This window comes from Otolemur garnettii, unplaced genomic scaffold (assembly GCF_000181295.1).
Source record: "Otolemur garnettii isolate 467f Iridium unplaced genomic scaffold, OtoGar3 scaffold00031, whole genome shotgun sequence".
NCBI lineage: Eukaryota > Metazoa > Chordata > Mammalia > Primates > Galagidae > Otolemur > Otolemur garnettii.
The window spans coordinates 17763467-17778050 of NW_003852426.1; the positions used below are offsets into that span (position 1 = coordinate 17763467).

Sequence of the window (14584 nt, forward strand, 5' to 3'; positions counted from 1 at the left end):
AGGACTCTACTGAGGGCAACAAAGTGAGACTCTGTCTCAAAAAAAAAAAAAAAGATGGATAGGAAATTAAGCTTTTATTCAAACTTAACAATTGGTATTCATTGAAAATTAAATCATTACTTTAGTAGAATGTAGTGCTTAATTAAAGTTATTTGAAATAATTTATAAGAAAACTAAGCTTTTATTATTTTTATAGTGTTTCAGTTTTTAAAAAATTCCTTAGAAGGCATAAAAGTGAGTTCTTAAACATGGAAATAATTATATATTATAAGGTGTCACTAGGTAATGTTTATATTTATCATATAAGCTTGAAAAGTTATTCCAATGTACTTATATTTTGTTAAAAACATTACTCATTACTTATTTGGAGAAAATAAGTTCCGTGCACAGAAGGAATAGTTGTTATCTCTAGTGGATTAGCTTATATGTACCAAAACTTGAATACTTTTTTAGAATTGCTTTTGTTTCCATGCCAGTGTTTTAGTCTAACCTGTCCTTATTTTGCCTAAACTGTTCTGGCTCTTAATTGATTTCTCACTGTAGCTCCTTGTCTCACTCATACTTCTCATTGCATGTCAATGTCTAGTTGATCCAGCACTGTTTGTTAAAATTACTGTCATTTCTCACATAAAAACCAGTAATACAAATTTAATTCCTTTAATAACGGACTTCTAAATTATATTTTGGATAATCATGTTTTGCCTTTGTTATTAGTAGCCACTCTCTATTCCCTGAATATGTCATGTATATTCCTCATAGCTTCATCTTTTTCTCATGGACTGTGCTCAGCATGGAAGTTTGTATTATTCTCCCTCTCTTTTTTTTTTACATTTAAGAATATTTTATGTATTTATGTTGCAAAAATAATTTACACTTAGTAAAAATATTTCTTAGTCCTATGTTAGTCTTTTATAATCTAGTTATTGCTGGGTGTGTATCTCAGATCAGCTTACTTTAGTATGTGGTTATGTACAGAGTGGCCATAAAGTACACACTATTTTAAATTGCACAGGAACTTTATGGCCACCCCATACATCTGTGTTCTCTGAAAAACCCATCTTATCAGAATATGTAGAATCAGATGTAAGAAGTATATTGCTGGCTTCATTTCTTAAATAGTGCCCTTCACCCATTAGGGAACAGTTCTATTAAAATTTAAATAATGACTTCTTATATTCTCTGAAATAAGTTGTTGGTCATATAAATAAAATATACATTTTTTTATTAGATTTCTCTGTTCAAAATCCTGGCCATGATGGAATAGTAGGAAGTGAATTTACATTTGTCAGTTAAATAACTAGAAAACTGGATGGTGTATATGAAACACTGGTTTTCAGACATTGGACATTAGGCAGCATAGGACTGAGCATTGAGAGGAGAAACCAGTGAAGGCGAGCTCAATAATTACTCCTGCTTATTGCCTAGAAGCAGTTCAAAGGCAGCAAAAAGGAGAAAGCCAAATAGCCAGTTTTCCTATGAAGCTGAATACACAGTGTTTAGGAGGTAGAGGCAGGAGAATCTCTTGAACCCAGGAATTGGAGGTTGCCGTGAGCTGTGACACCACGTCACTCTACCAAAGGGTGACAAAGTGAGACTCTGTATCTAAAAAGTAAATAAAAGTATATAACAAAATCTTGTATTCAAGAATGTAAAATTCACAGCATCTGCTATCTGATCAAACATTGCCAGGTATGGAAAGAAGCAGGAAAATAGTAACCCATAACCTGGAGAAAAATAGTCAATAGAAATAGCCAGAAATGACAGAAATGGTGGAACAGATACATTAAAACACTTACTATAATGAAATGAAAAACACTGAGTAGAATGTCCAACGGATTGGAGACTGCAGAAGAAAGTATTACTGAACTTGAAGAGAGCAATAAAAACTACCCAAAATGTATAAGAAGTGAACGGAATGTTGGTTACCTGAATGACAATATCAATGTGCAACTGGAGTATTTGGTGGAAAGGGGAGCGAGTAAGGACACAAAGTCTTGAAGAAATAATGGCTGAAATATTTTCAGATATGGTGAAAATAAGCGTAATAATCCAAGAAGTTCAGTAAACCCCCAAAAGAAGAAATATAAAGAAAACCACTTTATGTGGCTTGGTGCCTGTGGCTCAAGTGGCTAAGGCGCCAGCCACATACACCTAAGGTGGAGGATTCAAATCCAGCCTGGACCCGCCAAACAACAATGATGGCTGCAACCAAAAAGGCGCTGGCACTGTGGCGGGTGCTTGTGGTCCCAGCTACTTGGGAGGCTGAGGCAGGAGACTCGCTTGAGCCCAGGAGTTGGAGGTTGCTGTGAGCTGTGATACTACGGCACTCTACCCAGGGGGATAGCTTGAGGCTCTGTCTAAAAAAAAAAAGAAAAGAAAACCACTTTATGACCCATCAAAGTGAGTTTGATGCAAACCTTTGATAGAAAAGCTTAAAGCCTGGAAGAAAATAACTGTTAACTTTCCTAACAAAGATACCTTTCAGAAAAGGAGGCAAAATAAATTCAGACAAAGAGAGTCTGAGAGAGCTATAGTGCAGAAAGTGTTAAAGGTATTATTGGCAGAAGGAATATGATATTAAATGGGCAGTTGGAATTACTTAAAGTAATAAAAAATGCCAGAAATGCTAAACATGTGAATAAATATAAAGGACATTTTTTTCTCATTTAAAATTCTCATTAAAAAACATCAAAACTCTTAATTGGAATGAATTAAATTCTAAATTAATTGAATTTTAAAATTTAATATAAAGTATTGTTTTTAAGTGTGGAAATAGGAATTTTTTTTTAATAGTTGGAACAAAACAGGGCATAAGAAGGGAAATGATTCTAAGTATTTTCAAAATACTCTCCGTATTAACTTGACATGCCTTTAACAGACTAGGTACAAGGAATAGGAAAAATGTCAGTGGGTATATGTATTAGGAGAGAGTCAGAGCCAGTCTGAATATTAAATATTGGTAAGTTATTTTCTTTTAAATAAAAACAACCAAAATTCCACCTTAGTTCCCATGGTCAAGAGGGGCTGCTTTTTCAACACATGGCCAGGACAAATCTAAGGAGTCTTAAACCTTCTAACAGTGAAGTATAGGATTTTCTATTTGTATGAGTGTTCATGTTTTTATCTCTCTCTGATTGTAGTTTCATAAGCATATCCTTTTAAAAGCTGTTTTGTGGGAGAGGGAGGAAAGAGCTACTAGAAACCCTGAAACCAGTCATTCTATTACCCTCAACTCTTAAGTGGCTCCCTATTTTGTGGGGTACTTTTCCAGATCTTATAGTGGTGGTTAATCTCTCATTATCTAGTAGATAATGGAAATGGAAATGATACTTATCTCTAGATAATATGGGTAGCCCCAGACTACCATGTTGGTTTTCTCAAACTTGCTTAGCAATTTTGTCCCCTATTGTTTTCCCTTAAATACCTAGAATGCTGGCATGCTGTGTCCGAGAAAAGAAATAATATTAACACTTTGGAGCACAAGTTATTCCGCTTTCTGGGAAATCTTTTTGTATAAACCTTTCAGTAAGATACTTAGGTCTTTGGTATGAAATACATAGGAAAAGAGGAACTCATATTTATTTTGGAGTGCCAGGTAGGAAGACATAAATGTATGAGAGAGAATGTAACAAAAGTTTGTAAGTCCTGTCCATTACCTTCCCTCACTCCCGTCCTGACCCAGAGGAAAAGCATAAAATTGTGCTAGAAGCCAGTTTGGTTCCACACTTACTGGTAGAAGCAGTGACTGTGCTTACTTTGCATTAGGAGCATTTCTTTCTGACTTGGTGTTATTGAAAGATGAGCATCTACCTTCTTATTTTTCGGTTGATTTGTAAACAGAACATAACCAGATAATACACTCTAGGACTAAGCAAGCAAGGGATATGCCACTGGTGGCTTTGTGGGTTCCTAATTTAAAAAGAATGAGAAGGGAGAGCTGTGCTGATGGATATTCTTCTTGAGGTTGTCTTGTCTCTGCACATTATATATGTTTTAACCTAACATTTAAGGGCATCAGGTTACTGTTTTGGAGAAGATAAAGTTACATGCTAAAGTTATAAAGAATAAAAGCTATCGAAACTAAGATGTAAGAAAATGGTGTGAATTTTCCAAAACACATGCTGACCATAGACTCTTAAACAAATATGAAGTAATTTTTATATTACCCAGTGATTGGAGATGAGTGTCCAAAACAGTTCTTTTGTCATGTGGTCTGGAACCTTGGTATAATGACAGTTTAGTGTAGAATTAAGATGAAGATCAGAATGTTTAAGACTTATTTAAAGGCATTTATTATTGGAAGTACTGAACTCAGATGCCTTTTTATCTGTGACACAACCTAGAGTCCATAGACTCTGAGTTGAAAGGTATGGCAGGGTTTAATTGTATTTTATATTTATTATGCTTAATAAAAAGGAAATGATACTTATCTGTAATGTTCTACAAAGAATAATTTGATATCTGTAGCATACTACTTTAGCTTGGATCTAAAAATAGTCTTGACCTCTTAAGTAGTGAACAGTATTCTCTCTTTATTATACTTACTACATATTAAATAGACATTTAGCCAAATATTAAACACACAGTAGCATAAAGTCAATCTGTATGTTTTTATGAGGCAGCTAGTTTTTGCTAGTTACGAGGAAGATTTTAAAGAAATTTTTCAAAGTGATGTTCTGGCAGTTGCTAGTTCAGTAGTTAATATACAATAATGAGAATTTTGTGGTTATGTAGATCCTTACGAAATGAACAATAAGATATTTTAACTATAAAAGTGAAGGTGATTTCAGGTCATGGAAAGAGCATATGAAAAGAATGGAAGTATATTTTGAAGAACTTGCTTTAGGGTTAGCAAGTTGGAAAGATAACCTTTATATAGTTATTCTCAGTCCTTGCTATATAATAGAATTACTGGGGTAACTTTTAAATATACTGATGTTTAGTTCCTCTTCAGAACTTTTGTAGGGTAGCATGTAGATACTAGTATTTTTAAAGCTGCCCCAATGATTTTAATCTGAAGACCTTTTTCTAGGTCATGAAAGGCTGGTCGGCTCAGCGCCTGTGGCTCAAGTGGCTAAGGTGCCAGCCACATACACCTAAGGTGGCGGGCCAGCCCGGGCCCGCCAAACAAGAATGACGGCTGCAACCAAAAAATAGCCGGGCGTTGTGTTGGGCGCCTGTGGTCCCAGTTACTTGGGAGGCTGAGGTAGGAGACTCGCTTGAGCCCAGGAATTGGAGGTTGCTGTGAGCTGTGATGCCACAGCATTCTACCCAGGGGAACAGCTTGAGGCTCTGTCTCAAAAAAAAAAAAAAAAAGAAAGACTGGTCAATGCTATGACAAGGAGTATGTATTTAACTACTTTTTTATATCTTGCCTTGCTCAGAAAATGATTTCAAGCAGTGATGAAGGTTTCAGAATTTATTATATGGACATAAATAAAATGTATCAGTATGTTTGAAGGCTTCTTATGGAAATAGGGAAAAAAGTCTAGTTTACAGTATTGTCTTCTCAAAATGAGCCTTTATTGACTACATTAACCTTAGCTTCTACTACCAGATTTTGAGAAATCTGCACCAGCCAACTTTACTAATTTGTCTCATACCTCTTCTCCTTTTGTGATTGCTGCACGTAATTCATTCTACTACCATATGATGTTCATAGAATAGCAGTTGTTATTTTTCTTCAGATTTACATGGTGTAGTCCCCTTTCCCTGGAACTCTTTCTCTGGAATTGATCTTCCCTCGGAAACCTTAGTAGCTAGTTCGTTTTCATTTTTCAGGTTCCAATTTAAAATGTTACTTCCTTGATGTTAGTCTTTTGCTTACTGCTTTGAAAGTAGGTATTTCTCTCTATTGTCTGTTACATCTTAGTGTAAATATTTATATTTTCTATATTGTCTTTTTCCCCTACTTGACTAAACTCCATGAGGGGCAAAAGGCATGTGTAGTTCTATCTGTACTTTGTCATTGGTTCTCTAGGGCCTTGCACAGTAGGTATATAATACATAGGGGATACTCAATATGATATTGATTGTATAGTTTGAAGGATATTTTAAAGATTGAAGGCTCGAAGAGTATGACTTGTTCAGACTTGTTTTTCTGGAACTTCATTCTAGTGCTTTTTGGATAGATATGGTGATGGGGATGGTGGGAGACAAATAGATAAAAGGAAGTTGAAATGTTCTAAGAACAAAAGACCAGAACTATTTCCCCAATTGACTTAAACAGTCAGGAAACAATCTCACCTAATTGAAAATCCAAAAGTAGGAATCATGACTTGAACTCAGTGATTTCATTATGGACATGGATTATCTCTGCTTTGTCTTCATATTGGCTCTGCTTTTGGTCACAAGAATGTTGACAGTAACAATCAAGGCAATGTGATTTCTTGTCCATTTGATGAGAAAGAGGGAAATCTCTAACTGTGGAATGTAAGTCCTTTTCAGCTTTTTGGGACCCCTTTAGGCATATATTTACTTTCAAACAAACAAAACCTATGTAAAGTATGCTGTGTACTAATTGACTGAGTCTAATCATATGAAAGTAGGATGATTTGGATGACACAACTTTGTTGTTTGCTGAAGATGTTAGAGATAAGGCATTTTAGGTGATCTACAGTCTACATTAAGTCATTTTGTTGACCAATTGGATCCTAATGGTTGTTAGAATGGGGAAATGAGTAAGTATGCAATAGAGATACTTTATAGAAGAAAATTTGTGTGAATTCAGCTTATGACATAGAATTTGATATGAAATATGGAATGAACCTTTGCTAAGAGTTTGTATTAAATGTTTATTTGGAAGATGCTACCCTGGAAATTAGGGATAAAATTTATGGATATGGGTAAGGTTATCTAAGGAGATTGCTTAGAATAAGAATGGGAAATGGGAAGAGAGCTTAGCATATAGTCTTAGATTATGTACAGTTAAGAAGTTGTCAGAGAAACTGGAGTGCTTGAAGAAGACTGACAGAGAGTGGTCATAGAGATAGGCAGCAGAATTATAAAAGCCAAGGGAATATATGTGTAAGTCAAAGTTGAAGTAGGGGATTCTCTGGCAATGACAAATGAGGACCAAATCTCCTGCTACTACAACTAGAATGGTTATTTGAAGTGTAAGTGTGTGTGTGTGTGTGTGTGTGTGTGTGTGTGTATTTGCCAGAAGTCATCTGATAAGAGTTGGAGAGCTAAGAAGAAAACGAAGAATCATAGAACAAAGATGGAAGATGAGAGGACAGCTCTGTAAAGAGAGCCTGGCTGGCTCAGTGCCTGTAGCTCAGCAGCTGGGGTGCCAGCCACATACACCGGAGCTGATGAGTTTAAATCTAGCCCAGGCCTGCCAAACAACAGTGACAATTACAACCAAAAAATACTCAGGTGTTGTGGCGGGTGCCTCTAGTCCCAGCTTCTTGGGAGGTTGAGGCAAGAGAATTGCTTGAGCCCAAGAGTTTGAGGTTACTATGAGCACTGACACCATGGCATTCTACACAGGGTGACAGCTTGAGACTCTCTCTCAAAAGAAAAAAAGAGCCTGGCTTTTGGGCTCTTGTTTCCTTTTGAGCCATATGTCAATTCTGAAAGTGATAGCTGAGACTATGAAAAGAGCTTTCAGTAGACTTTGGGGTTCAAGAAGACAAACATTGGAGTTCAGGGCTCATGAATGGGGTGAAATCTTAGTAAATTATTAGAATTTGATTTAGCTCCGGAAGGAATTCATTGTGGTTGGAAGTGTGAAATGTAAATAGACATAGCTCCTAAGAACCTGAAGCTCAACTTTTAATCATCTCAATCCTTGATTTGAGGAAGGTGGTCTGGAATTTTTACTGCCTCTACCTTGGCTTACTGACAGAAGTAAAAGTAAATATTCCCTGGAGAAGATGACATCATCTACAACTTTAAATTATCTCTGTATGTTTTCATATAAATATCTTCTGTCCTGTACTTACTTACTAGGAATTAGGCAAACTTACAGCTATCACACATGACTAGAAACTAGAGATATAGACAATATAGCCCTTAGGTCATACAGATATTAGAGATACAGGACATAAGGTTTAAAGTATCAATGCCTAATAGATAATCAAAGTAATAAAACAGGGTAATTTTGGCAAATGTAGAAACCATAAAATTACGTATGTAAGTGTATATAAATTTGTAAATATATATGTGTGTATGCACTCACATATCAGTATATGTGTATGTCAGAATATATTTGTGTATCCAAACTGGAGCATAGAGAGAAAAAAATGGAAAATGTAGAAAAGAACTTAAGATATAGAATACCACTGACCTTTGAACAACATGAGTTTAGACTGTTTAGGTTCACTTATGATTTTTTCAACCAAAGATAGGTGGAAAATATAATACAAGAATACAAAAGCTGTATATACAGAGGCCAACTTTTTGTATTGGTATGTTCCCCAAGGCTCCCTGGAGGGTTTGAGTATGTGTGGATTTGGGTATACATGCTGGGCTTGGAGCCAATTTCCTGCATATGCTGAGGAGTGACTATATAGGGAACTACAACGTGTGGTTGGAGAACCAGGTGGGAAAGAGAAAGAATGGAGTAGAAGCTGGATTTGAAGATATTGTGGGTTTTGATCACTAAAAGTGATTAAAAGTATCAAGCTGGCTTGGCACCTATGGTTCAATTGGCTAAGGCGCCAGCCACATACACCTAAGATGGCAGGTTTGAATCCAGCCCGGGCCCGCCAAATAACAATGACCAAAAAATAGCGGGGCGTTGTGGCGGGCGCTGGTGGTCCCAGTTACTTGGGAGGCTGAGGCAAGAGACTTGCTTGAGCTCAAGGTTGGAGGTTGCTGTGAGCTGTGATGCCATGGCACTCTACCCAGGGGGACAGCTTGAAGCTCTGTCTCAAAAAAAAAAAGTATCAAGCCACAGAATCAAGAAGTACTATGGAACTCAACCTGAATACATGCAAAGGAAACTACTACTATACTTGTTGTAGTTATCCTGCTATAACTAAAAGACAAAATATAGAAAGCAGTCAGAGAATTAAGACATTAACTTAAGAGTAACAAAAATAAGACTGACAACTGCTTCTCAGTAGGAAAAAATGAAAGCCAGAGATGGTAGAGTGTTATCACCAAAGTATTAAAAGGAATAACTGCTAACCTAGAGTTAATAATGCCAGTGAAAATGTCTTTAGGTATGGAGATGAAATAAAGATATTTTTAAACCAGTCAAATCTGAGAGAATTTCTTACCATCAACATGCTGGTACTATGGGCAAGTTCTTCAGGAAGAAGGGAAGTGATTCCAATTGTAATGTAGGAGATGCAGAAATAAAGAGCAAGAGAAAGACTGAATATGTGGGCAAATCTCAGTATTGACTGTATGAAACATTAATAATATCTTTGGAGCTTTCTTAGAAATTAGAAGCGCAGCAGGACAGCAAGCATGTAAATGGAATTAAAGTGTTATTAGGGCAGTAGAAAAATTAATACTTGACTTTGATATCAAGGATGTGTGTTGTAATTTCTAGATAATTACAAAAATAGTAATATGTAATTAAAGCCAGTAGTAAGGAGAAAATGGGCTAATAAAAACTAAGACAAAAAAGCAAGGAGAAAAAATGGAACCTAGATCGCACAGAAAAAATACCAAGTGCTAAGTAATTACAGAAAATATAAGTGGATTGAATATTCTAATTAAAAGAGAAATTGTTAGACTCAGTAAAAAAGAAAAAAAAAAACAGGATTGACTTTATTCTCCTAATCAGAGATAAACATTAATGGTAATGATTCAGGAAGGATTTAATTGAAAGGATGGAGAAAGATACACAAAGTTGGACAATGGAGTTCAGGAACTCAGCCTAAAAAACGTGCTACATACCTCATTGTTGAGTATTAGGATTACTGTCGTCACCAGGTGCCCATGGGGAGTACTTACAAGGTTTAGCAGTGAGGTATCTAGCACTTTTTCTAAGATGGGTTTATGAACTTAATTATCAGAGCTCTTATGGTGAGAACTCTGATGGTCATTCTAGAAAAAGAGTTCTATATTTACTTTGAAGGGAATTTATGACTTAATTGTCTGACCTTGTACTAGGCCAGTGTTTCTCACCTTTTTTATCTCACAGCACAGTTGAACCCATAATTAAACTTCGGTGGCACACTTAAATTATGTTGATCAAAAAAATAAAAAGATTACTCTTAACTGTGCTTTGTACTTCCTTCGAAAATAATTTAATGATCTTTTTTTTTTAAGATTCAGTGTGTGATTATTTTTACAAATTGGAATGCTTACATCCTACTAAGCAACATAGCCTTCACCACTTTTACCCAATTACAGGATTAAGACATTTATGCTTTACACCTGATAGATCCAACTTGTACTTGCAATATGTTCCATAGGTGTGATCCCCCTACCAACCCTCCCTCTTCATTTTTTTTAATGCTACATAGTATTCCATGGTATACATATACCATAATTTATTAATCCAAGCAACACTGAATCCAAAAATACATTACTGGGACTTGATCAAATTAAAAAGCTTCTGCACTGCCAAGAACATACAAATTTAATGAGTTTTAAAAATTTTCTCGGCACCAACGATCCTCTTGCAACACACCAGTATGCTGTGGCATACCAGTTGAAAAGTCACTGTACTAGGCAAATGTTATCAAAAGAAAGTTGGTCTAGCTAAATTGATAGCCAGCAAAGTCGACTATAAAGAAAGAAGCATTATTATATTTAAGGGAGACATTTAACTGCGGGAATGTGATTTATAACAAAGTTGCTATTGGAGTAGAGAAAAGATGAAATAAATGATGTTGAGTTAATTGATAACCATATAAAAAATGAGCACATCTTAACCTCTACCTTATATTGTATACAGATCTTAATCCAGAAATAGATCGCTGGGTGCTTTCTTTGTACCGACCCTTTATGGTACTAAATGAAATTTAAACTGCCTCTTAATGTGCATAGAAGTTGCCTTCATGTGGATTGTGGCTCTAAATGTCACTAGTAAAATAATTTTCTAGAAGTAGCATAAGCAAAGATCTAACATGTTCTTGGAGAAGGAAACCATGTCTTCAGTAGGACACACAGGCTTTACCAGAAAGGAAAAGATTGTTTGGACTGCATTAAAATTAGGACTGTCTTTTACAAACTTAACTTTATGAGAGTGTAAAGGTATACTACAGAATGAGAAGTGGTATTTACAATACAGGTAACAAAACACTTAAGATCAGAGTGGATAAAGGCTTCCTATAAATTAATAAGAAAAAGGCAGATTAATAAATGAATAGCTGCTTGAATAACCACTTCATCAAAGTATGAAAAGTTACTTAATGTCATTACTCACCAAGGAAGTACAATTTTAAATCAAAATAAGATTCTATTGTATACTCAACCAAAGTGCCTAAAGTTTCAAAAAAAAAATGGCAGTAAAGATGATAAAGATTAATTAGAGCTCTGTCATATATTCTTATGGGAATGTAAATTATTATATCCAGTCTGGTGAACAAATGCTCAAATATATCTATACCCTGTTAGTAGCAATTTCATTCCTAGTTAGATACGCAGCAGAAATGTATGTTCCACATGTACACCAAAAGACTTAAATAAGATAGTTTGTATGTGTTATTTATATTGGCTCTAATTTGGAAATAGCACAAATGTTCATCATCAGTATAAAACAAGTTGAAGTATGTTCATATACTGGGATACCACACAGCAATGAAAGAATGAATTAGAGCTACACACAGCAATATGAATCTTCTGATTTTATTGAAGTAAAGTTAAAAATATGCATAAGTGATCAGTGATGTTAAAAGACACCTTTGGCTAGGAGCAGTAGGATAGTGACTGGGAAGAGGTACAGAGGGAATGTTAGAGATGTGTATGTTCGATTCTTGACATGTGATGGTCACATGAGTGTGTTCATGTGATAACCTCTTACGCTTTGTACTTTGCTTCTGAAATATACTACTGTTTAAACCACTTTAGTCAGGTAAATAAGCATAAGTTTCCTTTGTCGTAAAATTTCCTAAAATGTTATGAAAATAGAGTCAATTAAAAATACACTCACTGACTTGTCTCCTGCACGACACTCTCTAGTTAAACAAGCCCAGGAAGGTCAGGTGTCTGCTCCCTTCAGAAACATGGCAGGATATTTCTCCATGAAGTCTACCAAGCTCATGCTCAAGGGGACGAAGGCAAAGAGTAAGAAAAAAAAAAAGCAAAAATAGGAAGAGAACTAGAGAAGAGGATGAAAATACCCAACTTGATATTGGAATCTGGTGGACAGTAACAAACTTAGTGAAATTTCAGGAACCATAGCCATTGAAATGGATAAAGGAACCTACATACATGTACTTGACAATGGTCTTTTCACACTGGGGGCCCCACATAAAGAAGTCGATGAGGGCCCCAGTCCTCCAGAACAGTGTGCAGCTGTCAAATTGTCTGATTCCAGAATTGCCCTGAAATCTGGCTATGGAAAATATCTTGGTATAAATTCAGATGGACTTCTTGTTGGGTGGTCAGATGCAATTGGACCAAGTGGACAGTGGTAACCAGTCTTTCAAGATGGAAAAATAGCTTTGTTGGCTTCAAATAGCTGCTTTATTAGATGCAATGAAGCAGGTGACATAGAAGCAAAAAGTAAAACAGCAGGAGAAGAAGTGATAAAGATTCGATCCTGTGCTGAAAGGGAAACCAAGAAAAAAGACAACGTCCCAGAAGATGACAAAGGGAACGTAAAGCAGCGTGAAATCAGTTACGTAAAGAAATTTCAGAGCTTCCAAGACCACAAACTTACAATAAATAAAGAAGATAGTAAAAATTTTAAAAAGGCTCAGAAAGAAGGATTTTTGCATGAGACCTTTCTAGACAGGAGAACCAAATTGAAAGCCAACAGATACTGCAAATGACTGGGATTTTTGTTTCTTTTTTTTTTCCTGAATAAAATATTAGAAATGCTTTTATAAAAAAATACACTCACTGCTGGGCTCTGTAATCTTGGCACACTGGAAGGTGGCTTGCTTGAGCTCAGAGGAGACCAGCCTGAGCAAGAGCAAGACCCAATCTCTAAAAATAGCCAGGCATTGTGGTGGGCACTTGTAGTCCCAGTTACTTGGGAGGTTGAGACAAGAGGATCACTTGAGCCCCAGAGTTTGAGGTTGCTGTCTAGACTCCACAGCACTCTACAAAGTGAGACTGTCTCAAAAAAAGGAAGAAAAGAATATACTCACTATTATGTGGATAGTCTTTGTTTTTTTTTTAATGTGTCTTCAAGTGGTAACAAAGAATATTTGATTTTTTTAAATTAGAATTTATGCACCTGGAATCACTCATGCTTTGGTACCAGTATTGTTTACCGGAATTGTTTATTTCAATTCATACCACAGATGCTAATCCTCATCTGAATTAATAAACGGGTTTACTTACTATGTACAAGGCTGATGCTGTGTTCTGTAGTAAATAAAAGGACATCTTTTGGTTTGTTAGCATATAGTTTGGCTATTTTTAGTAAAAAATTGTTTGTAGACTTCTATTTCTTGCTTTTCCATATCTTGTATCTATATCTCAATGTAATTCTTCTGTGGGCATTCTAGTAGCTAATATAGGACTTTATTTCCTGAATTAAATTTCCTCTTGGTTTTGGCACATTCGTAGCTGAACTAAAATTCTTTTTTATTTCTTTCTTTTTTTGGTATTTTAAATATACAGTAGGAACACTTATTTTAACACTTCTAAAAGATATTTCTCCATGTCTGATGATTTGATATGGAAATCAAACCCATCATTCCCCATCAGTCTGTCTACATCAAGGGCATGAACTAAAATTCTAATACAACTGGATATCCACATGCAAAAGAATGAAGTTGGAGTCCTGCCTCACACCATATACAAAAAGTAACTTGACATTGGATCACTGACCTAAATATAAAAGCTAAAACTCGGGCGGTGCCTGTGGCTCAAAGGAGGAGGTTGCCGGCCCCATATACCAGAGGTGATGGGTTCAAACCCAGCCCTAGCCAAAGCTAAAACTCTTGGAAGGAAGCATAGGAATAACTTTTCATGGCCTTGGAGTTGGCAATAGATTCTGAGATATGTGTGATGCTGTGATATGATAAGAAATATATTTCCCTGGTTTCTGGCACACAGCTGTAAACTTTCGGAATTTCCTGAGTGGTGTGAGAGGACTGTCTTTTGTTATTCATAACAAGCATATTTCAACCACATCTGAGCTTATTAGTTTGTGTTAATGAGATGACTTTTGTAAAGCGAGAGACTGGTTGCCAGGGAAACCAGCTATCTGATTTAGCCTCCCTTAAAAGCCCTATATAGTACGGTTCAGAGAGCTTCTGGGTTAGTGAATGCATGGAGGTGCTTGGAAGGTGGTTCTCCTGGATAAAGCATGGAAACTGCACCTCTTCCTATATACTATGTCCTGTTCATCTCTTCCATTTGACTGTTCTGAGTTGCATCCTTTATAATAAACTGGTAATAGTAAGTAAAGTGCCGCCTTTAGTTCAGTGTGCTATTCTAGACTAATCCCCTGATCATTCCTTGACTTGTGATTAGCTTTGAAGTGGGGGCAGTCTTGTGG

General features: G+C 36.0%; 1 protein-coding gene and 1 pseudogene across 1 annotated transcript in view; both read left to right on the forward strand.

Annotated features, from left to right (window-relative positions):
• The window catches only part of CD2AP (CD2 associated protein), a 118164-nt gene that overhangs the window by 73693 nt on the left and 29887 nt on the right, over nucleotides 1-14584 (forward strand). The gene's annotated exons all lie outside the window — the stretch shown is intronic.
• LOC100966455 lies at nucleotides 12107-12913 on the forward strand (annotated as a pseudogene).